At 45.9% G+C, this 23,965-nt stretch overlaps 1 protein-coding gene across 5 annotated transcripts in view; it reads left to right on the top strand.

The window, feature by feature from the left end:
- Positions 1-23,965, top strand: part of MID2 (midline 2) — a 432,473-nt gene that overhangs the window by 93,584 nt on the left and 314,924 nt on the right. The window lies entirely within an intron of this gene.

The following is a 23,965-nucleotide window of genomic DNA, read 5'->3' as shown; positions in this document are numbered from 1 at the left end:
CTGGATTTGCCAAAGGCCAGGAACGGTTTGGCTCTGGGCCTCACGTATCCACCTGCTCCCTGCCCCGATGCTTAGGGGGGAGTCATTCTCTGGGGAATGGTTCCATCTCCCCCCCACCCATTGTCTGTTTTGATGTGCTGGTGCTGTTCCTCTTTTGCTCCTGCAACACTCTGAGATCCTCACGAAGACCCTCACCATGGCCCTACATCCAGATTTTCCCAAGGGCAAAAGGCCCTGTTCACCATGGCAGGTTACTATGATGATGATTGTTTTGTGGTAGTGCCCAATCATAGACCAGAGCCCCCTTGTGAAAGACGCTGTACAAACACAGAGTAACAAATGGTCCCCTCCCTTAAGAGCTTACAGTCTAAGACAAGAGACAGCAGGTGAGGGGAGCACAAAGAAAAGCATTGACAATAGGGGTCACAGCACACCAGCTGCCTAGCCAGTGGAAAGGGGCCCTTCCATTTTACACACATGCTCTTGTGTGCTTTTGCAGTTGCATGTGAACATTTCTGTGTGTTGCATAGTCGGAACATGCAGCTTCTTCTGATCTCTGTGGGCAGCAGGCAAGCAGCTCTGTTTTCTCCCCTCCCTGGTCCTATTGGTGAAGAAAGGACAAGAGCATGGGCTGGATCTTATTCAGTCACAAGAGCTATCAGAACACATCACAGTGCACCTACATTGGGTGGAGTCTGGCCAGCGGGACATTTGAGGTACATGAGGCCACAGCTGCTAAAGGAAAGGAGCAAATTATGTTCTCAGTGTTTCATCTATCTCCTGTAGCAGGGTGGGCCTAGAGCAACCAAACCTGATTACTGAAGAAACTGCTCCAGCCCACCTGTGCTGCATTAACAGCCTGGATGGAGCCTGATGGAGAACAGCTGATTGTCCTAGGAAGGAGATCAGGATGCTGTGGTGAAGGGGGAAAGCGCAGGAACCTGCAGAGAGTGAGGGAGGCTGTTGCAGGGAAGACCCTGACATCAGAGGAGTTGAGACGTTAAAACAAGGAGGCTGAACTCCAGACCAATAAAGCCTGGGAGTTTCTGGGATGTGGATTCCTTACTGAACGGGGGAGAGACAATGAAGTGGGGTTGGGTCCTGGATGGCCAATGTATACCCAGAAGATTGAATAAATTGGACCCGCAGAAGGGGAGTGTTTTAATTAACTTTGGGTTGTGTCTTTGAGTTTGAGGACTCGAGAGGAAATAGAGGCAGGGTTCCGCAGGGTGGCCTCTGGCTACAAGGGGGTGCTGAGGAGACAGGATGAGTCAGGGACCTGGAAATGGGATCTAGAGCCTGGGTCCTTTGTTTGAATGTGTCTCGGGTCAGAGGCTGGGAGCTGGCAAGGGTCATAACCTTTCACCTCTAGGGCTCAGGTTTCAATTTGGCCCTGCTCCACATTGACCAGATTTCCCATCTGATGCCTGTGATGGGTACCTGGTCCACATGGCTCCATACCAGGAACCCTGCGGTCCTACCACACCCCACCCCAGGACGCAGCGAAAGGAGCAGTGAAGCTGGATCCTCCAGGGGTGCCTAGAGAGGACTCTTTGCTCAGCCACTTTGGAACCACAGAGACCTAGTCCTCCCAAGGCTAGATGGGCTAGTGACAGCCAATCAGGGCCCAGCAGGCTGAGATAAAAGGAATGGCAGGGCCCTAGCTGGAACAAGAAGCGAGGAGAGGAGCTCTGTTCTGGCCAGAGGAGCTGGAGGTGCAGCCAGTGTCTGTTCTCCAGCCACATTTAGCACAGACGGGTTTGCAGGGGGAGAGGACCAAAGAGCCTTAACTCTGAGCTGAGGGTGAAGCTGAAGGGGTCTGGGGGGAAGAGGCCCAGGGAGAAGCAGCGATGAATTGACTCAAGCCGTCCATGGCTGTCATGTCTAGGGTCACTGGACTGGTTCAGTGGAATAAACCCCCAGAAGGGGCCTGGGGCCTGAACAAAGAGCTGTATTTAAAGAGTCTAGAGTGGGGGCTGAAAACCCAAGCGAGGGTGCTTAGACCATTTATTTATTGGACTCTGTAATACCCTGGACGGGGCTCATTAGAAGTTGGTGACTTGGCCAGAGTGCTAATCCACTGAAGACCCAGCAAAGTTGGCTGGCATTCTGCAGGGGGCCCCAGGGATGCAAAAAGGACTATGATACAGCACCCGCCTCTAGGAGGTGCTTCAGAGGTGAGCACACCATTACAATGCTGTGCAGTGATCTGTGTTTAATGAGGTGGCGGTCACAGCCCAGCTTCTAGTAGGGAGTCCCTTATGTCACAGCTGACATTGTTAATTTGCATGCCTATTGCTGATTTCATCAGAGATGCACCCTGGTTAATGACTGTTCCCCTCCAGGTCTGGATTGAGTTTCAGCAGTAGGGGGCAATGAATAAGGCTGACAAACCGTTCTGTCCCTGCTTTGTGGTTAGGAAACCTCAGTTTCTGGAACGGTGAGTGTGGCACCTTTTCACCAGACTGAAATTAGGTTCCTAGGCCCAGGTCACAGTGCTTTTGGACAAGGGCAGCCTCTGTCAGGGCCAGCTCTGGCTTTTTGACCGCCCCAAGCAAAAAAAAAAAAAAAAAAAAACAGGCGGTGCAGCCGGAGCCAGGGGGGAGGGGAAGGGAGAGAGAGAAGGAGGGCGGCCAGAGCGTAACAACACACACACAAAAAAAAGTTTCAGAGTAACAGCCGTGTTAGTCTGTATCCGCAAAAAGAAGAACAGGAGTACTTGTGGCACCTTAGAGACTAACAAATTTATTAGAGCATAAGCTTTCGTGGACTACAGCCCACTTCTTCGGATGCATATAGAATGGAACATATAATGAGGAGATATATATACACACATACAGAGAGCATAAACAGGTGGGAGTTGTCTTACCAACTCTGAGAGGCCAATTAATTAAGAGGAAAAAAAAAAAAAAAAAACTTTTGAAGTGATAATCAAGCTAGCCGAGTACAGACAGTGTGATAAGAAGTGTGAGAGTACTTACAAGGGGAGATAGTCAACGTTTGTAATGGCTCAGCCATTCCCAGTCCTTATTCAAACCGGAGTTGATTGTGTCTAGTTTGCATATCAATTCTAGCTCTGTAGTCTCTCTTTGGAGTCTGTTTTTGAAGTTTTTCTGTTGTAATATAGCCACCCGCAGGTCTGTCACTGAATGACCAGACAGGTTAAAGTGTTCTCCCACTGGTTTTTGAGTATTTTGATTCCTGATGTCAGATTTGTGTCCATTAATTCTTTTGCGTAGAGACTGTCCGGTTTGGCCAATGTACATGGCAGAGGGGCATTGCTGGCACATGATGGCATAGATCACATTGGTAGATGTGCAGGTGAACGAGCCCCTGATGGTATGGCTGATGTGATTAGGTCCTATGATGATGTCACTTGAATAGATATGTGGACAGAGTTGGCATCGGGGTTTGTTACAAGGATAGGTTCCTGGGTTAGTGGTTTTGTTCAGTGATGTGTGGTTGCTGGTGAGTATTTGCTTTAGGTTGGGGGGTTGTCTGTAAGCGAGGACAGGTCTGTCTCCCAAGATCTGTGAGAGTAAAGGATCATCTTTCAGGATAGGTTGTAGATCTCTGATGATGCGCTGGAGAGGTTTTAGTTGGGGGCTGAAGGTGACAGCTAGTGGTGTTCTGTTATTTTCTTTGTTGGGCCTGTCTTGTAGGAGGTGACTTCTGGGTACTCGTCTGGCTCTGTCAATCTGTTTTTTCACTTCAGCAGGTGGGTATTGTAGTTTTAAGAATGCTTGATAGAGATCTTGTAGGTGCTTGTCTCTATCCGAGGGATTGGAGCAAATGCGGTTATATCTTAGAGCTTGGCTGTAGACAATGGATCGTGTGGTGTGTCCTGGATGGAAGCTGGAGGCATGTAGGTAAGTGTAGCGGTCAGTAGGTTTCCGGTATAGGGTGGTATTGATGTGACCATCGCTTATTAGCACAGTAGTGTCCAGGAAATGGACCGCTTGTGTGGATTGATCTAGGCTGAGGTTGATGGTGGGATGGAAATTATTGAAATCATGGTGAAATTCCTCAAGGGCTTCTTTTCCATGGGTCCAGATGATGAAGATGTCATCAATGTAGCGCAAGTAGAGTAGGGGCGTTAGGGGACGAGAGCTAAGGAAGCGTTGTTCTAAGTCAGCCATAAAAATGTTGGCATATTGTGGGGCCATGCGGGTACCCATAGCAGTGCCGCTGACTTGAAGGTATATATTGTCCCCAAATGTGAAATAGTTGTGGGTGAGGACAAAATCACAAAGTTCAGCCACCAGGTTAGCTGTGACATTATCAGGGATACTGTTCCTGATAGCTTGTAGTCCATCTTTGTGTGGAATATTGGTGTAGAGGGCTTCTACGTCCATAGTGGCCAGGATGGTGTTTTCTGGAAGATCACCGATGGATTGTAGTTTCCTCAGGAAGTCAGTGGTGTCTCGAAGATAGCTGGGAGTGCTGGTAGCGTAGGGTCTTAGGACAGAGTCTACATAACCAGACAAGCCTGATGTTAGGGTGCCAATGCCTGAGATGATGGGGCGTCCAGGATATCCAGGTTTATGGATCTTGGGTAGCAAATAGAATACCCCTGGTCGGGGTTCTAGGCATGTGTCTGTACGGATTTGTTCCTGTGCTTTGTCAGGGAGTTTTTTTAGCAGATGGTGTAGTTTCTTTAGGTAATCCTCAGTGGGATCAGAGGATAATGGCCTGTAGAATGTGGTGTTAGAGAGCTGTCTAGCAGCCTCCTGGTCATATTCCAATTTATTCATGATGACGACAGCACCTCCTTTGTCAGCCTTTTTGATTATGATGTCAGGGTTGTTTCTGAGGCTGTAGATGGCGTTGTGTTCAGCATGGCTGAGGTTATGTGGCAAGTGATGTTGCTTTTCCACAATTTCAGCCTTTGCACGTCGACGGAAGCAATCTATGTAGAAATCCAGTCTGTTGTTTCGACCGTCCGGAGGAGTCCATGCAGAATCCTTTTTTTTGTAGTGCTGGTAGGGAGGATTCTGTGGGTTAGTATGCTGTTCAGAGGTATGTTGGAAATATTCTTTGAGTCGGAGACGTCGAAAGTAGGATTCTAGGTCACCGCAGAACTGTATCATATTCATGGGTCTGGAGGGACAAAAGGAGAGGCCCCGAGATAGGACAGACTCTTCTGCTGGGCTAAGAGTATAGCTGGAAAGATTAACAATATTGCTGGGTGGGTTAAGGGAACTACTGTTGTGGCTGCTTGTGGCATGTAGCAGTTTAGATAGTTTAGTGTCCTTTTTCCTTTGTAGAGAGGCAAAGTTTGTCTTGTAAATGGCTTGTCTAGTTTTTGTAAAGTCTATCCATGAGGAAGTTTGTGTGGAAGGTTGGTTTCTTATGAGAGTATCCAGTTCTGAGAGCTCATTCTTAATCTTTCCCTGTTTGCTGTATAGGATGCTGATCAGGTGGTTTCGCAGTTTCTTTGAGAGTGTGTGACACAGTCTCTCAGCATAGTCTGTGTGATATGTAGATTGTAATGGATTTTTTACCTTTAGTCCTTTTGGTATGATGTCCATCTGCTTGCATTTGGAAAGCCAACTAAAACCTCTCCAGCGCATCATCAGAGATCTACAACCTATCCTGAAAGATGATCCTTTACTCTCACAGATCTTGGGAGACAGACCTGTCCTCGCTTACAGACAACCCCCCAACCTAAAGCAAATACTCACCAGCAACCACACATCACTGAACAAAACCACTAACCCAGGAACCTATCCTTGTAACAAACCCCGATGCCAACTCTGTCCACATATCTATTCAAGTGACATCATCATAGGACCTAATCACATCAGCCATACCATCAGGGGCTCGTTCACCTGCACATCTACCAATGTGATCTATGCCATCATGTGCCAGCAATGCCCCTCTGCCATGTACATTGGCCAAACCGGACAGTCTCTACGCAAAAGAATTAATGGACACAAATCTGACATCAGGAATCAAAATACTCAAAAACCAGTGGGAGAACACTTTAACCTGTCTGGTCATTCAGTGACAGACCTGCGGGTGGCTATATTACAACAGAAAAACTTCAAAAACAGACTCCAAAGAGAGACTACAGAGCTAGAATTGATATGCAAACTAGACACAATCAACTCCGGTTTGAATAAGGACTGGGAATGGCTGAGCCATTACAAACGTTGACTATCTCCCCTTGTAAGTACTCTCACACTTCTTATCACACTGTCTGTACTCGGCTAGCTTGATTATCACTTCAAAAGTTTTTTTTTTTTTTTTTTTTCCTCTTAATTAATTGGCCTCTCAGAGTTGGTAAGACAACTCCCACCTGTTTATGCTCTCTGTATGTGTGTATATATATCTCCTCATTATATGTTCCATTCTATATGCATCCGAAGAAGTGGGCTGTAGTCCACGAAAGCTTATGCTCTAATAAATTTGTTAGTCTCTAAGGTGCCACAAGTACACAAAAAAAAGCAGCCGTGCCGCCCTAGGATTGGGCGGAATGCCACCTCCTACAAGCTGCCACCCCAAGCACCAGCTTCCTCAGCTGGTGCCTGGAGCCGGCCCTGGCCTCCATGCAAGTGTGGTGCACGGGACCTTTACATAGGGAGAATTGTCTGAGCAAAGATGGCTCATTCTGCTTATCCCAGAAACCCACTTCCCCTTCGCTCTGCTCTCAGAGCCTCCTTGAGTGCTGGGCAATGGAACAAAGGGGCCCTCCAGCCAGATAAGAAAAATCAGTGTCAACTGTCAAAAAGAAAGGGACTTTCTGGTGCAGCCACGTCAGTCACCACTGCCGATTGCTATGTGGGAATGGAGTCGGGAAGGAGGATCAGAAAACAGATGTGGTTTTTGGAGCAGTTCCTGCAGAGCCTTTCTGTCCTGTGCAGCAGACACAGGGAATTAAATGCAGTTGGGGGGAGAGATTTCTCCAGCTTTCTTCACCAGTGCATTTGAACAAAAGGAGGATGTAGTAAAATGTGAGTGTGATTTGCCAGCTGGGAAAGAAAAGCCGTGTCTGTGTCCTGGAGACATTGTTTAGCAGAGATTGATTGTTTTGGAAGGATTAGCCCCATACAGTAGAGCCCATGGAATATTTGTACACCCTGGGCACGCAGGACTCGGCTATGCTACTAGCCCAGCTTCCCCAAAAGTCTTTTAAGTCAAGTGAACCCATCCAACACAAGCAGCTCCACCAAGCTGAAAAGTTAGCTCAGATGCTTCCAGGGAAAGGGTGTAAACTGCAGGGGGATGGAAAGGAACTTTACAGCATGCACAAATGGCCAGGTACCATGAACATGGTTTTTTTTGTCTCCATCTGGTGATGGCTGCTGCCAGATGTGAGATGCAAGGCCGGTGGGATCCAAATGTTTTCTGCAGTGTTGATCCCTCTTAGTTCCTCAGTTTGCTTTTGTGAATTGGGAAGGGGAGGAGGGAGGAGAACCTTCTAGTTTGTGCCAGGCACCTGCTGGGTTTGCATGTGTTAATATCTCTGGGGCAGCCAATGGGAAGCAGGTGGGCTGAGGATAAACCAGGGAGCTCTCTACTCAGGCTCGCAGCCACCCTTCTCTGTAAAGGGACACAGTCAATTCAGTTATCACAGCTCTGCCTTGCAGTGTTGTATCACAGTCCTTACAAGTGACCTCTCTGATTGTCAGCCCTGGTCTACAGTTAAAACTTAGATCAACATAGGTACAGTGCTCAGGGGTGTGAAAAATCCACACCCCGCAGCACTGCAGCTAGGCAAACCTAACCCCCTGGTGTAGATACAGCTAGATCGACTGAAGAATGCTGCTATTCATCCAGCGACTGCTGCTTGGGGAGAGGGAGTTACTACAGTGACAGAAAAACCCCTTCCATCACTGCCATATGCGTCTACACTCGGCGCCACCATGGCATAGCCATGGTGCGCTAGCTGTGTTGCTGTAGTGTCCGTAGTAGAGATGTGGCCTCTGTTTTATCCATTGCTTTACTCCGTGCAGTCAACAGCACTTTGCTTAGCTTCGTCATCATTCCTTCCTAGTTGGAAAGATGCTTAGAAACATTGGTGGGGGAGGGAAACATTTATATAGTGTTTAAAAAAACAAACAAACAGGCCCCACTGTGCTGCAAGTTGGGTGCTTGGATCAAGATGAATCCTTCGTGCTGGGGCCAACCGCCTCTGTGGGTAGACGACTATAGCCCTGTCACGGAGTTTGGGGGAGACAAGGCCCTGCACCCCCGGCTTCCTGCGATTCACCGTGACTCTCAGCCTGCCAGTAAAACAGAAGGTTTATCTAGATGACAGGTCTTGCAGGTACAGACAACAGGACCCCCTCAGTCAGGTTCATCTTGCGGGGCCAAGGGAGGCCAGAGCCCCATCTGGGCTCCCCTCCATTTTCCCAGCCAGCTCCAAACTGAAACTCTCCAGCCCCTCCTCTCTGGCCTTTGTCTCTTTCCCGGGCCAGGAGGTCACCTGATCTCTTTGTTCTCCAACACCTTCAGTTGGCATCTTTGCAGGGGAGGGGCCCAGGCCATTAGTTGCCAGGAGACAGAGTGCCGGCCATTCTCTGTGCAGACAGTATGTTGCAGAGCCCAAGAAGGCCCCTGTGAATCATACACCCTGATCCCCCCCACCTAGATACCTAAGAAATGCATAGGGGAAACTGAGGCACACACACAGTATTCAGAGAAAACATTAAGAACATTCCCACTTCGTCACAAGCCCATTCTATCTAATGTGAATTAGGTGCTGCCTTCTGGGCTTCTGTCAGGTTGCCAGTGCCGCCAGCAGTTGGATACCCTCATTCCTTACCATCAAAGTTCCTCTTCTGATCTAGGACTACAACAGACATGCTCCGTCTTTCCAGCATCCTGCTTTCAATGTTTTCCTTATTTCCTGTTTGTGTGTGTATGTATCAAACATTCACGGCACCACAATTAATATCTCTCCGTTGAAGATCTTTTTTTGTTACTTCATAAATAGGTTCCAAGGCCAGCAGTGCTAATATCTCAGATCTGCAGGAAGGGGATTATTCTACTTTGGAATTTAAAATTGCGGTTTCCAGGTCAAGTAGAGTATGAGTTTTCTATAAGGGGTGGAGAAACAGAACTTTTTTTTTTTTTTTTGAGCAGGAGATAAGAGCAGTCCCCGCCGGAATGCAGCTATTTCATTAGCGAACTAACAAGAAACAAAAAACACATCCAAGTTACTGGCGGGGGAAGGAAAAGTTTTGGCAGAAGTTGCTGCACTGGTAAATTAGAAATGAAAAATTTATGAGCGTGTTAAATTGTACAACTGCAGCAGCTCCAGATCATTAGGCATTAAATTCCTGGTTAACTTTATACCTTATGATGATTGACTTTTATACAGTGATTAGTTGGGTGGGAATAACTTGTGCACAAATGTTCCTTGCACCTCCCCTGCCTGAGCTTTAAACTCTTGTCACGTTGGCTGAGGCAGGCAGCACTCATGATTCTTGGGAAGGAGAGAAGCATTAGACGCTGGAAGTAAATAATTTCCTGCTCCAAAGGGCTTGCAGAAGAAATGGGGTGTGTAACAAGGGAAGGAATTCGTTATCTCTGCAGCGTGGTTTGTCTCTCTGCCGGGGGATCAGGAAGCACATTTCGCCTTCATTTAAACTATATTTTCAGTTGGCAGAGCCTAGTTGTTGTGTATCTTTGTGAACATTTTCTCTCTCGCATTTCAGATATGGTAGGCCAGCTGCCTCTGGTGAGTGCCAGGAAAATGATTTGCTGATTAAAACAGAAATCTTGAGATTCCATTGCTTCAGATGGGGTTTGTCCCCAAGCTCCCAAAGCAGAAAATGAACACACAGCATAAAATGAGCATTGTCTGCAGATGTCTAATTACCATTCCCTTTTTTCCTAATCACCCAATCCTGCCAAAACAAGATGCTACACACTGTAGATAGAACAGATTATTGTATGAGGAGTGTCCCTCTTCTTTTATCCATGCAGTGACGACAGCTCATCCATACCCGTTTTGATGATGGTTTTTTGTGATGTGCTCCCCTATGCTCTTCTTTCTTGCATGCATTAATCCACAGGGAAATAGTTAAGTGTTGTCACTTTAACACGTAATTGTTAGGCTTCAGCGTTAATGGCGTGTTGAGATGGGCAGGGTACTTTGCAGCTCTCAGAAGTATTGTTTCAGGCTGTCTGCAGATTCAGGCTGATGTCACTATGCACATGGGCCACAATTTGACCGTTTCTTTAAAATTGGGTTTCCGTCCTGCGGCTCTCTGTACCTCAGCAGGGGACACCTTATAAACCAGGGGTCGGCAACCTTTCAGAAGTGGTGTGCCAAGTCTTCATTTATTCACTCTAATTTAAGGTTTCGTGTGCCAGTAATACATTTAAACGTTTTTAGAAGATCTCTTTCTATAAGTCTATAATATATAATTAAACTATTGTTGTATGTAAAGTAAATAAGGTTTTGAAAATGTTTAAGAAGCTTCATTTAAAATTAAATTTAAATGCAGAGGCCCCTGGACTGGTGGCAGTGTGAGTGCCACTGAAAATTAACTCGCGTGCCGCCTTCGGCATGCGTGCCATAGGTTGCCTACCCCTGTTATAAACGCACGTAGTCAATAGAAGGAAACCCTTTAAAGTACACTTTCCTTAATGCTGGGAAAAGGCGCTGTCCTCAAGGCCCTGGAGACCAAAGAACTGTGTGTGTCCATAGAGCAGGCACTGTTTGGGCAGCACAAACTTTTCCCACATGCTGCCCCCTGCAGGGACCACCTGTAAGGGGAGAGGGGAAGTTCAGTCTCTAGTAGCCCTTGGCTAGGATGCCAAAATACATGCCAGTTTTGATGATTTTTTTTGTGACTTGTTGACCCGTGCAGTAGAACAGACCCAGCTTGTACCCCCAGCTCATGTCATAGAGATTATTCAGCATCCATCAGATCACTGGGCTAGATTTGAACCAGTTACCCAGGTGAAATGCTCTGTATTCCTGAGCCATCCAGGCCCATTGGTTGCTCCACCATTTAAACAATTAGCAGCTATATCAAAAGATTGATATTCCAGCCCTAAGTAGATGTTGTTTAATATTCAGGCTATATTCCCTCACTTGTATAATGAATATTCAGAGTGTGAATTAACAAAGCTGATTCTGATCTGTGTGCAATATGGAATGTCCTGATTTTATTATGGTGGGGCTCAGTAATTCAGCATGCATACTGTCACTTGGAAAATGGATCTGAGAAATATTCAGCATCTTTAGGTAATTTGGAGAATCATCTGTATAGTCTTTAGTGAGGGTAATGTGAATTTCTTACTAGGGGTAAGCTCTGAGATGCTGAATATTACTATTATTATCAAATTAGCCCCTTAAATAGGTTTACAAGTGTCATTAAGTGATTTTACCATGACAGATGACAGGCTTGTCTAAGTTTAATTTGAATATCACAGCAGTGTATAGTGGATGTAGATTTAGAAATTAATGTACAGGAGCAGTGCAGCTACCTATAAAAACCCTTTGCATTGGAAGTGGCCGTCGAACTAGAGAGAGCCCACCAATGAGGTTATGTGGTCCATCTGGTCTGGGCTAATGCAGGAGCGCGCCCTGTCATGCATTTGCTAGTGCTTTGTGCTGTCTAGTTTTATTACAAACCATTGGGCTTCCAGAACCTTCACTGGAGAGACACAACACAGCCCCAACCCCCTCTTTCACAGGAAGCCTCATCTTATATTGGGAATACTCCCCCCCCCCCCCCCTTCTTATTTTTAGCCTGTCACTCTTAGTTATCCCCATTGTAGCAGGAATTAGTGTGTGTGTCCTTCAAATGTGAGCAAACTGGTATGTCTCCCTCCCCTTCGCACCCCAGACACCTTTTGTCATTGGTAGGCCATGTGTACACTAGTAATTACACTGGCAAAATGTCTGTTGTTCAGGCATGTGAAAAATCACCACCCTGAGCGACAGAAGCTTTGCCCCCACAAGGGGTAGTGTGCATAGTGCTATGTCAGTGGGAAAGCAGCTCCCTCAGCAGACACAGCTACTGCCGCTTGTTGGGGGTGGTTTAATTATATCGATGGGAGAGCTTTCTCCTATTAGCATAATGTGGCTACACGAGAACTCTTACAGCGGCACAGCTGTATTGGTACAGCTGTGTCACACTGTAAGTGTAGACCTAGTTTCCTTCAGTTGTTGTAATCCCTCTTCTTACATGAGCTCCTCCAACAGTGTGATCAGTTTTGTTGCTCTTCTCTGCACTTTGTCCAGTTTCTTAGTGTTCTGGTAACGGGGTGCTCAGAACTCAGCTCTGTGACCCGGGTCTCTCTCGAGCTCTGGAGATTGTCTCTCTGCTCTATGGAGTGGATCCATGTGGGAAAGCAAAGCACTTTTCCTGGAAAAGGTTGGATTTCTCTCCAGGTGCTTATTGGACTCTCTGCAGCGGCGTACAAAAGCTCTTCTCATTCAATAATGGATTTATCCTCATGTGCCCCTGTGGAAGATTAGATGACTCATCCAAGATCACCAGGGAAATCTGTGTCTGAGCTGGGAATTAAACCTGGGTCTCCTGAGAACTACCACAATCCCCAGTCCGTCCAACCCCCCTAAGCAGCAGTTCAGGGTCCTTGCACTAACCTACATTAGAACTTCACATCTATTGCAAGTTTGCCACATTTGGCACAGTCCAGAGTGAGTGAACAAATTAAAAACCAAGAGAGTTGCAAACTGTAGCTTCTGTCTATTGATACCTCATTAATCCCTTGGTGAATGGCCTGCAGTGTATTTTGTGTAGTACTGAAGACAGGGGACCTCATCATATGTCCATCTCCCATCTTCTGTGAGTTTTCTATGTAGGAATTATGAGGTGTGCAGGTGAATGAATTTCCAGCGGATGAGCAGCCTGCATAATGGGCATGTACTGAACTCTAGATGTTTAGCCTTTGGTAGTAACTGAATCCCAAATCTGAGTCCTGGGGCTGGCCATTGGGAGTCCCTTCAGGCTCAGGACTGGAGAAGTTTCAGGGCGGAGTGAGAGGCTATTCTAGAAGTAGGGGGCAGTGCTGGGAGGATGAATGAGGTTGGCAGGATCAGGCTCTGTGGCTACATTCAAAATGCATTGGTATTTAGGCCCTGTAGTACACTGTGCAGGCATAGCAGAAGCAGGGTAAACTGGGGGCCGGGGGGCGGGTGGGGGGAGATACCAGGCAAGCACCAGAACTTGTCAGAAGGGAGTCAGAGCGGACCTAAAATGGCTGATGTCAGCATGTGGTGGCAGCTATCTCAGGTGTTTGCTGGGACTTTTCATTGGCTCTTGTAGAAGTTGGCTGCAGGTGTCAGGGTGCGAGAAGAGCCTTCCTCACGTTCCTTGTGAAAAGCTGCAGCTATGCGTGCTTCAGAGTGGGGTGTGGGCTTGTTCCATATCATTGGTGTGATGCATAGTTATGTGTGATAAAGCTGCTGCAAGGCCTAGCCGTAGCAATAATTTTAAAATTAAGACTGGATTTTTTAAAAAAGGGTATGTGCTGGTTCCCCCAGGAATTATTTTGGGTAAATACTGTGGGCTGTATTAAAAGAGGTCAGACTGGGTGATCACAGTAGTTCCTTCTGGTCTTGGGATCTGTGACTAGCCAGGACCAGGTGCTTCCAAGGAAGGCATACCTCCCATCCCCCACATCCCAATGGACAAGTGTTTGAATAACCTGCCCACAAGAAAAGCTTCTTCCTAACCCCAGCCAGTCGGTCACTGGCATATGTCCTGAAGCATACCAGGTTTTCAGTCCCAGGTAAATTTCTATCCTTCCTGACTGCGGATGTTCACATTCTACACATTGTACACGTGTCGGTCTAATGCTTCTTAGTACCTTGCGAAAGCTTTGGTCTTAGTAGTACCTTGTGGCAGTGAGTTCTGCAGATTAACTCAACAATGGGTAAAACATTTATTTCATGGCCTTGTGACTGATGGGTAGGAAATCAGCCTGGGTCATGGGCCTGTGTTATACAGGATGATCTAATGCTCCTTTCTGGCCTTCAACTCTATGAATCATGGTGTTCACTTCCCAGGGGGTAGTTATGGGAGTGAGAAAAAAGGAGACCTCTCCCAAAAATGCTCGGAATGGCTTCATGAGCCCAAAGGAACTAGCTGCTGGATTAGGAAGGGGTTAACACTTGGAATGTCTTGCCAGGTTTAACGATGCGTTCTGGCAGGACCCAACTGAGAGGGCCAATTCAGGACCAATTGCTTAAAACAGGGCAGTTACAGCCCAAGGCTGGGATTTTTCCACCTCTAAGGCAAACCAAACCAGCCAGACAAAGAGGACTTTGGTCTCACTCCCACTGGCTAACCACAAGTCACACAAGCAATTCCCTTAGACACTCCAGTTACCCAGTATCACCACCAGTGCCACTCGTTATGGGGACAAATGGTTATGAAAACCAATACCCCATTAAAAGAAAAAAAAAGTTTCTCCTGATCCCACAGGACCAAGCCCAAGGTCAATATACAAATCAGATCTTACCCACAAATTACGCTGTTGCCAATCCTTTAGAATCTAAAATCTAAAGATTTATTCATAAAAGGAAAAAGATGTAGATGAGAGCTAGAATTGGTTAAATGGAATCAATTACATACAGTAATGGCAAAGTTCTTGGTTTAGGCTTGTAGCAGTGATGGAATAAACTGCAGGTTCAAATCAAGTCTCTGGAGTACATCCCCAGCTGGGATGGGTCATCAGTCCTTTGTGTAGAGCTTCCATTCGTAGCAAAGTCCCTCCAGAGGTAAGAAGCAGGACTGAAGACAAGATGGAAACGAGGCATCAGCCTTTTATAGTCTTTTCCAGGTGTAAGAACACCTCTTTGTTCTTACTGTGGAAAATTACAGCAAAATGGAGTCTGGAGTCATATGGGCAAGTCCCTGCATACTTTGCTGAGTTACAAGGCGTATCTACCTTCTCTCCATGGGTCAATTGTATAGCTGATGGTCCTTAATGGGCCATCAAGCAGGCTAGGCAGAGCTAACACCAACTTGTCTGGGATGTTTCCCAGAAGCATAGCATAAGTTTGAAATACAGATAGTATAGAGCCAATATTCACAACTTCAACTCCAAAACTGATACACACATATAGACAGCATAAACATAACCAGCAAACCATAACCTTGTCTTAGACACCTCATTTGATGCCCTTTTTACAAGATTTGGTGCCACTACAGGACTTTGGTTGCAACCCTGTTCTATATGGTCCCAGATTATATCAATAACGTCACACCAGCTGTTCACTGAATAATACTTAGGGGCTGGGTCTATATGTCTGCAGCATATAGAGAGTTCAGGGGTTGGGATACATTGTGACAGTGTACAAAGTGTTAAGAAAACATCAGCATGGTCTATGCAGTCAGCACAGGTGGCAGCACTGACTTATCTGCTGTGACCTAACTATGATTTAGTGATTGAACTAATTAGACAGCAGCCTGACCTATGCTTCCTTTAAAATTGTGTTCTAGCAATACCCCAGGGGATTTACATGGCTATCTTCCATTAATACTGATGGGAATTACATGCATAAATCTGAGTGCTCCCTGCAATGTTGCTTCTTTTCAATATGAATGTGCTTATCACCAGATAATGTGTAGAGGTTCACTCTGAATTTCCAAGGGTTTTGACCTCAGGGAATGGGCCAATGGGGCCTGACCTTTTGGGGCAATGTTAACCAGTTTACAGATTAAGATACTGGGGTGCTTTTGAAAATTTTACCAAGTCCCATTTTCAAAAGTAATTTAAGCACATTCAAGACTAAGGGCCAGATTACAAAGGTAGTTAGGCACCTGAAAATGCAGATAAGTGCCTAGTGGGATTTACAGCAACACTTAAGTGAGTTAGGTGCCTGACTCCCATTGGCTTTCAATGGGAGTTAGGCACCAAACCTGCTTAGGCACTTTTTAAATCCCATGAGGCGCCTGGCTCCATCTTTCGGAGCCTTTGTGAATTGGGCCCTATGTCTTATTGAAGCAAATTGGATTTAGGCTTTTGAAAATGAGACTTGGGTGCTTTTTGAAAATTGCACCATTATCAATACCAGCCTGTGCTTACCGCCTGCCGGGAAGAATCCCCCTTGCAAGGGGAGACGAGAACACTGATTACAAAAGCCTGAAGCATCAGTATGAGTTGTGTGACCCATGGAACTGTGGATCAGTGAGCTAATGCACCTGTTTTTAGGAATAAAACTCTGTGTTCCTGTCTTTGCTACTTTGAGCAAAGTGATCCTGGAACGTGATGAATGGAAAAGATTCCGTTAAGAGGTGCTATCTCCCAGGAATGGGTTAGGTGTCTCGTTTCTGCTCCTGCCTATTGTGTTCCTTTTATCTGTCTGTCAGCCTTGCTTTCGGAGGACCACTCACTCTGCATGAGGTGCTGTGTGAAAAATGTTCTCTGGGAGACCGTTATAGCAGTGTTAGTGTGTTGCTTGGGGCGAGGATATGATAAGGTCTGTCTGCCTGCCTATCTTGCTAGAATTGCCAAAGGAGTACTCTATTAATCATTCCCTGAAGATAGCCCACAAACTCCTGCAATGCAGAGATACCTTGAGAACACAACACTAATAGTTTTTACAGGTCATGGCCACAGATCTTTTGGGCAAGTCTGTGTTGTTTTGACTTTCTTCCTCTTCTTCCTTCTCCTCTCCTGGTAACAGGGCTGTAATTTACCTCAGCTATGTACAGGGATCAAAAACACTCGACTTGAAGATCATGTCTTTCCAGTACAGTGGTTGAGCCAATGAAGTGCATCTCTGGCAAAGCTATATAGGTTCTGACACACTGCATTGTCTCCAGAGTGTGGATGCACCGAGTGTCATCCCTGTTCATTGAGCGCTGGCCCTTCCAAGCAATTCAGGGTGGAGGCAGGTGTGGGCTGATTGAGGACAGCAGTGTTGGCCCAGATGGCAGACTTTTTTTTTTTTTTGCTTTCTGAAGGTTGCGGAGTCAAATATTACTTTTAGTCTGTGGAAAGTAATCCGATTAATCAGTTGCATCCAGCTGTGCATTGCAAGTAGAGCAATTGATGAATCCCGTTCGAACCCATCTGTGTGTGCTGAATGGGTGGAAGGAGAGGTGCCCAGAGATCATTTGACAGGTTATTTTTATTGGGTATGGCTCATTTGTGCTTGAATTTGGAAAACATGTGATTGCAGAGAACTAGCATTTCAGGTGACTCTCCATGTGCCCTTTAAGTAAGTTTCTTCTAAGGACAAGTAAATGTATTTATGAAAGGAAACTGAGTTCTTCTGACTCAACTCATTTGCACTTTGTGTAGCATGAGGAGTATGGTTTCAAGTCTGTCTCAAGTTCAGTTGAGACAGATCACACAGTATTCTTTTCCTGTTGAGTAGTTATGTTTCCTTTGACCAGAGGAACGGTGTTTTCTGTCTGAATGCTGCTGTTGTACTAGTTTGTGTTCACCACTGCATACCCATGGTACTGTATGAAAGTCTGGAAATATTTCAAGTCTCTCATCTAGTTTCAAGAGGCTTTATCTGAAATTAATTTTACTATAAAAGCCAGCCTTAGATTTGTAGATATCCTGGTAAACCCAGTCAGTAGATCCCTTCCATCCCTCCTTGTGTCTGTATTGCCTACAGTATCATTCCAGAAAACAAGAGTGCAAAGAAAAGTCTTGTGGGATATTTCAAAGAGATAACAGGAGAATCTTCACTTGCTTCTACAGGGGGATTTTGAGAATCAGAGCTCTGGTGATTACTGATAGAAAATGTTTGTATAGTTTTAGACTGTGGTCTGAAAATAAAGTTCATGATGGATGAGAGCTTCCTATAGTTATTAATGTTGCTGAGTGTAGAATCCCAGCGATTACTCCACATTTAAGATTGTAGGAAAGTATCCATACGAAGCCAGTTGTTTTACCCCCCATCCTTAGATTCACTGGAAAAGAGCTTTTCTTTCTGAAGCTTTCGTTTCTTCCAGGCAGGAAGAGATGGTTTTGATTGAAGAATTTGAGGATAATTAGACTAACTTGAGTTATGGGACTTGGCACAGTTGAAGTCTTCTAATGTGTTTGTAGAAGCTGTGACAGACCCAGACCAGTGGGGTACAGGAGTCTGGTAGAGGGCAAATATACTGGTCACTGGATGAGTAGTTTTCTGTTCCCTGAGTGACCAGAGCATGGGCTGCACTAGAGTAATCAGGAACCTGTTAGAACCAGTTAAGGCAGGCAGGCTAATTAGGACACCTGGAGCCAATTAAGAAGAAGCTTCTAGAATCAATTAAGGCAGGCTAATCAGGGCACCTGGGTTTTAAAAAGGAGTTCACTTCAGTTTGTGGTGGGAGTGCGAGGAGCTGGGAGCAAGAGGCGCAAGGAGCTGAGAGGGAGAGGGTGTGCTGCTGGAGGACTGAGGAGCACAAGCGTTATCAGACACCAGGAGGAAGGTCCTGTGGTGAGAATAAGGAAGGTGTTTGGAGGAGGCCATGGGGAAGTAGCCCAGGGAGTTGTAGCTGTCATGCAACTGTTACAGGACGCACTATAGACAGCTGCAATCCACAGGGCCCTGGGCTGGAACCCGGAGTAGAGGGCGGGCCCGGGTTCTCCCCAAACCTCCCAATTGACCTGGACTGTGGGTTCTCCCAGAGGGGAAGGTCTCTGGGCTGTTCCCCAACCCACATGGTGAATCTCTGAGACAAGAAAAACCGCCAATAAGCGCAGGACCCACCAAGATAGAGGAGGAATTTTGTCATGAAGCTTAGCTCAGAAATAGCTTGGTCTAAAAACTTCACACTGTTTTTAAATATTATTGCGCCGTGCCAGCTAGTGCATAGAACGATCATTATTAAGATTGGGTTGAAAATCTTGGCGTTATTAGGTACAAAGGTTTAAACCTCTGGGATCTCCATGAAGGTATCTATGGACACGAAGTGAATAAGGAGTCTTGAGGAAGTTTTAAGCAATGTGAGAGTGCCTGGGGAGTTTTAAAATTTGGAGAGACTAATAACTAGGGTAATACTGTGATAGTTTCCATTATAAACCCAATTTTCTTCTAACCCAGCTCTAACTTCACGACAAAAGCTTCTTTTTGCCTGTGGTTTCTCATATTTGGTTTACCACTGGAAGAGAACTATTCTGGATAGTTTGAGAATAATTGAATGAGCCAGTTTAGAGAAATAATTTTTTGGGGGGAAAATGGCAAAGAATTCTGTGTTTCAGTGACTTGTAACTCCAAAGTAGCTTAGCCTGAAGACTTCAAATTGTTTTCAATCACGACAACTGCATAGGACTGTTCTGCTAAGGTGGGGTGGTAAACTTGTGAATTCTTAAAGATAAAAAATGGCTGAGAGCCACGTGAAGGTCTACAGATGCTATAAATGCCATAAAGGGATTTCTGGGGCCTGATCTACACTGGGGGTGAGGGGGGAGATTGATCTAATTTATGCAACTTCAGCTACGTGAATAACATAGCTGAAGTCGACGTACTTAGACCTACTTCTCAGTGTCTTCACCGTGATGAGTCGACTGCTGCCACTCCCCCGTCGACTCTGCCTGCGCCTCTCGTGGTGGTGGAGTCCAGGAGTCGACGGGAGAGTGCTTGGGGGTCGATTTATCGCGTCTAGCAAATTGACCCCCCACCGGATCGATTGCTGCCCGCCGATCCGGAGGGTGGTGTAGACATAACCTAAGAGTCAGGAATAATTTGGAGAGCATCTGTATTGTTTGAATGTGCCTTGACGCCAACATGCACAGATGCTGCTAGCACAGCCAGCAGAGATTGTAATTTCTGTGAGAGAAATTACTGCAGATTGCTAAAGCTAAAAGGTCATTCTGATGTATGTCCGGTGAGAGAAAGAGCTATATGGTTCCTGGCACTTACTATCTCTGAGAACACAGCCTGTAATCCCCAGAGCAGAAATATCGACATCCTTGCAGGGAGATTAATACAAACCGAAAAACAAAACCCTACCACAGTAACATTCACTTTAAAAAGGGGAAATACACTAAATGAGGACACTTGTTAGATGGAAATTAAAAGGAGCCGTTGCAAGGGTTAAATCAGGGGTCGGCAACCTTTCAGAAGTGGTGTGCCGAATCTTCATTTATTCACTCTAATTTAAGGTTTCGTGTGCCAGTAATACATTTAAACGTTTTTAGAAGATCTCTTTCTATAAGTCTATAATATATAATTAAACTATTGTTGTATGTAAAGTAAATAAGGTTTTGAAAATGTTTAAGAAGCTTCATTTAAAATTAAATTAAAATGCAGAGGCCCCTGGACTGGTGGCAGTGTGAGTGCCACTGAAAATTAACTCGCGTGCCGCCTTCAGCATGCATGCCATAGGTTGCCTACCCCTGTTATAAACACACGTAGTCAATAGAAGGAAACCCTTTAAAGTACACTTTCCTTAATGCTGGGAAAAGGCGCTGTCCTCAAGGCCCTGGAGACCAAAAAACTGCATAGTTGTTTGCATAGTTGTTTGCTCCCCCAGGTATTAATACATACTCTGAGTTAATTACTAAATAAAAAGTGATTTTATTAAATACAGACAGTAGGATTTAAGTGGTTCCAAGTAGTAACAGACAGAACAAAGTAAGTCACCAAGCAAAATAAAATAAAATGCGCAAATCTATGTCTAATCAAACTGAATACAGATAATCTCACCTTCAGAGATGCTTCAGTAAGTTTTTTCTCAGACTGGACACCTTCCAGGCCTGGGCACAATTCTTTCCCCTGGTACAGCTCTTGTTGCAGCTCAGGTGATAGTTAGGGGATTCTTCATGATGGCTCCTCCCCCCCTTGTTCTCTTCCACCCCTTTATATATCTTTTGCATAAGGCGGGAACCCTTTGTCCCTCTGGGTCTCCCCCCTCCCCCCCCCACTGGAAAAGCACCAGGTTAAAGATGGATTCCAGTTCAGGTGACATGATCACATGTCACTGCAAGACTTCATTACTCACTTGCCAGCACACACATATACAGGAAGACTCACAGGTAAATACAGCCATCTGCAGACAATGGGAGTCATCAAGATTCCAAACCATCCTTAATGGCCCACACTTTACATAATTACAATAGGCCCTCAGAGTTATGTTTTATATTTCTAGTTTTAGATACAAGAGTGGTACATTTCTACAAATAGGATGATCACACTCAGTAGATTATGAGCTTTGTAATGATACCTTACAAGAGACCTTTTGCATGAAGCATATTCCAGTTACATTATATTCACTTATATTTTTATAAAACAATATAGACTGCACAATGTCACAATGGCAAAAAGGCATCCTTTAAAATTTGGAATCAAAACCTAGTGAGGATAATAGGAAGGAGCACAGACTCTGTCAGGTTAAGTGTAAAAAAATTAGGCAGGCCAAGAAAGAATTTGAGAAGCACCTTGCTGAAGACCATGGGCAGGTCTACACTTAAAACACTGCATTGGCGCAGCTGCACCGGTATAGCACTTTAATGAAGATGCTCCTATACCGATGGGAGAGCGCTTTCCCATCAGCATAGTTAATCCACCCCCCTGAGAGGCAGAAGCTCTCTCTTCAGCATAGCACTGTTATATGGGGATTTGGATCAGTCTAACCACGTCACTCAGGAGTGTGGATTTTTCATACCCCTGAGTAATGTAGTTATACCGATATAGGTCTGTAGTGTAGACCAGAACCCCAGAAACTAAGAGCAACATTTTTTTAAGTACATCAGAAGCAGGAAGCCTGCCAAACAGGCAGTGGGGCCACTAGATGACAAAGCTGCTAAATGAGCATTCAGGAAGACAAGGCCATTGCAGAAAACCTAAATTAATTCTTGGCATCGGTCTTTGCTGCAGAGGAGGTAGGGGAGATGCCTACGTTGGAGCTAATCTTTTTGGGTGACAAATCTGAAGTATTGTTCCACGCTAATGTGTCAGTAAAAGAGGTTGTAGAACAAATTTGATAAATTAAACAGTAATAGGTCACCAGGACCAGATGGTATTCACCCAAGAGTTCTGAAAGATCTCAAATATGAGATTGCAGAACTATTAATTGTAGTATATAACTTATTGCTGAACCAAGCTTCTGTACCAGATGACTGGAAGATAGCTAATGTGACTCTTATTTTTAAAAAGGGCTCCAGAGGTGATCTGACAATTACAGGCCAGTGAACTTAACTTCAGTATCAGGCAAGTTGGTAGAAACTATAGTAAAGAACAGATTTATCAGACACATAGATAAACACGATTTGTTGGGGAAGAGTCCCACACCAAAGGCTCTTAAGGAAACTAAGGCCTGGTCTACATTAGTCTGTTATTTTGGAATTAGCCGAGTTAATTAAAAAAAAAAAAGATTCCGTCCACACGACCAAACCGTTTTTTTCGATTTAAAGGGCTCTTTAATCCAATTTCTGTACTCCACCTCAGCAAGTGGACTAGTGCTTAAATCGAAATCGCAATCCTGGGTTAAAGGTATTGTGGACGCAATTCGACGTTATTGGCCTCCGGGAGCTATCCCAGAATGCTCCCTTGTGACCGCTGTGCACAACACTCTCAACTCCGATGCACTAGCCAGTTGGGCAGGAAAAGCCCCGGGAACTTTTGAATTTCATTTCCTGTTCGGTCACCATGAGCACAGGTGACCATCAGCACAGTCCACCATCACAGGCAACCATGCAGAGTCCACCATCACAAGAGATCACGTAGTTCTGGATTCGCAGACGAGCTCCAGCATGGTCCGAACGGGAGGTACTGGATCTCATCGCATGTTGGGCAGACGAGTCTGTTATGGCAGAACTATGTTCCAAAAAAAGGAATGCAAATACGTATGCTAAAGTCTCCAGGGCCATGACGGAAAGAGGCTACTACAGGGACACAGAGCAGTGTCATACAAAAATCAAGGAGCTCAGGCAAGCGTACCAAAAAGCCAGGGAGGCGAACAGGTGCTCTGGGTCACAGACCCATACATTCTGCTTCTACCATGAGCCGCATGCAATTATGGGGGGGTGATGCCACCACTGTCTGTGGACACCTGCAAGGGGGGAGTTGCACGGAGCGAGGAGGAAGAGTCATTGGAGGACGAAGAGGAGGAGGAGGACAGTGCACAGGCGGCAAGTGGGGAATGCGTTTTCCCCCCTAGCCAGAAACTATTCTTAACGCTGGAGCCAATAGCCTCCCCCCACTCCCAAGGCGGGATCCCAGACCATGACCCTGGAGAAGGTACTTCTGGTGAGTGAGAGCCTGATCGGAACCATGTGGTGGGGGGTGGGGTGGAAACCCAGCCACGCTGGGCTGTTCGCATTTAGTTTAAAGGGCTCATCCCTGCTCAGAGCCTCATCGGAGCCACACAGTGGGTGCGGGGGGGTGTTGTTGTGTGAAGCGATCATCCCAGAGAGCCCGCAGGCCCTCCTTTTATATGGCAAACCCACCAGGCATTGCTTGCTATGGGAAAGGGGACCCAGCAGTTTGAAAACATTGAAATGAATGTAGAAGCAGCAAAACCCTGTGTGCCCCTAGGCTGCCTGCAAGCTGAATTCTGTTGCCCGGCCGTGTGTGATGGCTTACTCACACCAAAGTGTCCCCTTTGTTCTCTGAAATGTATTTTAAAAGATACTGCCCTCCCTTTTTCTCCTCCCGCAGGTGCAAATGTTTCAACGCGGCCCTTATCTACTCCTTCCCAGAGGCTGGTCCAGATTAGAAGGTGGAAAAAACGAATTTGGGATGACATGTTCGCCGAGCTCATGCAGCCCTCCTGCACTGATAGGGCCCAGCTGAATGCATGGAGGCAAACAATTGCAGAGTCCCGTAAAGCATTACGGTAACACGAAGAGAGGAGGGATGCGTGCGATGAGAGCAGGCAGAACGCTATGGTCAAGCTCATGGGGGAGCAAACTGACATGCGGTGGATATGTATGGTGGATCTAATGCGGGAAAGGCAGCAAGACCACAGACTGCCGCTGCAGCCCCTGTATAACTGCCCTCCCTCCTCCCCAAGTTCCATAGCTTCCTCACCCAGATGCCCAAGAACACAAGGGGGGAGGCTACGGGGACCCACACACTCAA

The sequence above is a fragment of the Malaclemys terrapin genome, chromosome 9 (genome assembly GCF_027887155.1).
Source record: "Malaclemys terrapin pileata isolate rMalTer1 chromosome 9, rMalTer1.hap1, whole genome shotgun sequence".
In the NCBI taxonomy this organism is placed as follows: Eukaryota; Metazoa; Chordata; order Testudines; family Emydidae; genus Malaclemys; species Malaclemys terrapin.
The sequence above is the reverse complement of the archived record's forward strand: the minus strand, read 5'-3'. Positions and strand labels throughout refer to the sequence as shown.